We start from the raw sequence: 3,576 nt of genomic DNA, 5'->3' as shown, positions 1-3,576 counted from the left end.
AATTTGTTGTTTGAAAGTACCTGAGCTAAGTCTTGCCCCTAAGGTAAGAGTTATAAATATCTCATAAACCAAAATACAATGTGGTCGTGCCAACTCTTGCCCATGAAATATAACTTGTTGTTTGAAAGTCATAAGTCTTGCCTGTACAATGTAGTAGTATCAACTCTTGCCCATAAAACGTAGCTTATTGTTCGAAAGTCGTAAGTCTTGCCTTTATAATGTTATAGTGTCAACTCATGCTCATGTGATGTAACTTGAACGGAAGAAATTGAAAAAAAAAGAACAAAAATAATAAAAATTACGGAAAAAGAAAAAAATGAAAAAAATATTAAAAAAATAAAAATCAAAGAAAAAGTTGAGAGAGAATAGGAAAAAAATAAAGGTTGATAAAAAAAATAAAGAAAAAATAAAAATCAAAGAAAAAAAAAAGTTTTTTTGTTATAAAAGTAGACATTGAAAGGTGTAAATAAGAAAAAGTAAGGGTTGAGAAAACTAAAAAGAACAACAACAAAAAATAAATAAAAAATAAAAAATAAGTTGAGAGGAAAAAGGGAAAAAGGTAATAATTGAGAAAATTAAAAATAAAAAGAGAAAATAAAAAATAAAAATTAATGTAAATTAAAAAGAGAAAAAAAAAGTTGAAAGATATAAATGTGGAGTTATTATCCATTATGAGGATCATTTATGTAATTACTCCATTGATTAGTGACAATTTTGTCCAAAAAAATATTAGTTAATAGGTAAAAGTTATTTTAAGGAAACTTTTTTATTTAGGGCTAAAATTTGATAGTCACTCTGAGTTGGGTCTATTTTTTATAGGAAAAATAACAGAAACTAGCATACCTAAGACTATAATTACAATAAATAGCAATACTATTTCAAAATTACAACTTATAGCAAAAGTAGCAATACTTTACCCTCTTTTTGTCTTTCCCCTTTATTCACGCAATAGTCACTTCTCTCTCCAATTAACCGCATCTTCTATTTTTTTTTTTGCAATTTCTACCTTTATCCCTCAATCTTTTAATAAACAGTGTGCTCCATAGTATTTGCATCTCATCTTTTCACATAATTTATATTTTTTTATTTTTTTCGTATTGCTTTCTTCTTCTTCTTTTTTTGATGTTTTGTGATTTTTTTGGTGTTTTTCCAGCCAAGGAATGTCGTTCCCGGCGATGGATGGGCTGGTGGCTTCGATTGGACTCGCTGGTTTAACATATTTTTTATAAACACAGAGATTATTGTTGCCTACAAAAGAACAGTTTAACTAGTTTCCTCTAATTGCTTATCCATGAGACAGCCTCATAGGCTATGACATCCAGTTTTCAACATTTCTTGTTCTATTAACATGATTTCCTCATCTTTATTACCGTGACCATGAGCGAAAGTCGTTTTCAAGTGGTCTCTTGCTGAAAAATATTATGTTTTTTTACTATTTTGACGGGCGTACTGTTGTATCTACACTTCCTTAGAGATTCTCTAATCTGTGATTCATTATAAGATTGCAAAATATCAGGAAGTAAATCCTGGTGTTTTCACAATAGTAACTTTTTCATTCCTCTTTGTTGTCATGTTCGTAAACTAGGGACATGGTATATGCTTGTTTCTTGCAAGGCGTTTTTCGGTAGATTTTCAACGGAGGAAGGGTCTATCCGGCGAATTGCACCGTGACGGTGATCAGCAGCGATGGTAATGGAGTTTTACCAATGAGTATTAGCCGAAATCAATCATATGAGTTGAATTTTATTCGATGATTCGATGATTTTGCAGATCCGGTCTTAGCCTGTTTTTATGGATTTTCCGATGATGTGATAGCGGTGGATCAGTATATTCCGACGAGATTTCTATAATATGTAATTTTTACTGTATAGATATATATTTGTATTTTGTAATGATAAGATTTGTATTTATATTTGTATTTGTATTTGGTACTGATAAGATTTGTATTTGCTACAATGTTGATATGTATTTGTATTTGGTATTGTAAAATTTGTATTTATTACAGTACAAATATGTATTTTTTTAGTTGTAATCTTACATTTTATGGACAATATGTCATATATGTATTTTTGTCTTTGTGAATAATACATATGTTCATTCCAATTTGCATATGTATTTATGTCTAATCCAAATACATTTTTCAGAAATATGTATGGATTCTTGTTATTTATATGCAGACATGTTTTACTAACGCATATGTATTTTACTAAATCATTTTGACATTTAAATGTTATACACGGCACAGTTTAGATATATATTTAGATTTTTGATGTTTAAACTTTTCAATAGAATATTTTGGTGGTTTGTTTATGTAAATGTTAGCAATATGTCTTTATTAACTTCTGTTGTATCCAGTTTTTGCATATGTATCTACGTCTAATGCATATGTATGTTCCATTTATGCTTATATATGCATATGTTTTTTTTTACAGATTTGGATATATATTTTTGAACAATACTTAGTTATTGTATTGTTATGCACAAGTCCATATAGATTTATGAGTCATATGTATTTATTAATAATACATATGTTCATTCTAGTGTACATATGTATTTTTACAAACGCATAGATATTTTACAAGTCTGTAGGTATTTTTTTTTCTGATATGCATATGTATATATAATTGTTCAAATATGAATTTCTCTGCAATGGATATGTCTATATAATTGTCCAGTTAAATACATACAGATCTTACCATATATATATGCATTTATGACTAATGCATATGTATTTTTCAGTTATGAAAAATACATATGTTCATCCCAATTATGACTAAATACATATTTATGAATAATTCATATGTTCACTCTAGTTTGCATATGTATTTATGTCTAATGCAAATACATTTTTTCAGAAATACGTATGGATCCTTGTTATTATATGCAGACGTGTTTTACTAACGTATATGTAGTTTACTAGTATGAATATATATTTTTCATGATATGCATATGTATGTATATTATATATATATATATATATATATATATATATGTGTGTGTGTGTGTGTGTGTGTGTGTGTGTGTGTGTGTGTGTGTGTGTCCTACAAAATACATTCAAAATAAATTAAGTTAATCAAGCTCGGTAAAATAAATGCAACATTAAAATTATAACAAGTTCAATAATAAGTTCAAAATTTAGAAAAAAAATAATTCTCAATGAAAAAATTCAACAATTATTTTTTGACTAAATACATCAACACAGTTTTCATTTGTTGTATTTCCTATATGAACGTCTATTGTGACCTATAAGCCCACATGAACTACAACAATTTTTATTTTTCTTTCCGAACATATCTCTTTCGGATTTTTCATGATCCTTCTTTGGAGGTCTTCTAGAGGGTCGCTTGTGTTTTGGGAGCAAAACTACCTCCTCCAATATTTTTTATGGTTTTACCCAGTCATCTTTATGTGGTAGAGAATAAATTAGAAGATCATACGTTCTCAAAACAGTTTCTTTCATCGCATTCTTCTTTTAGAATCTCAAAGAATCAAGTTCAAGATGCATCATTTTCAGAATCATGTACACCATATGCCAATAGAACTATATGGCCTGCATATGAAAAAAAATACATATAA

The sequence above is a fragment of the Capsicum annuum genome, chromosome 3 (assembly GCF_002878395.1).
Source record: "Capsicum annuum cultivar UCD-10X-F1 chromosome 3, UCD10Xv1.1, whole genome shotgun sequence".
Lineage (NCBI taxonomy): Eukaryota > Viridiplantae > Streptophyta > Magnoliopsida > Solanales > Solanaceae > Capsicum > Capsicum annuum.
Note: the sequence above shows the minus strand (reverse complement) of the source record.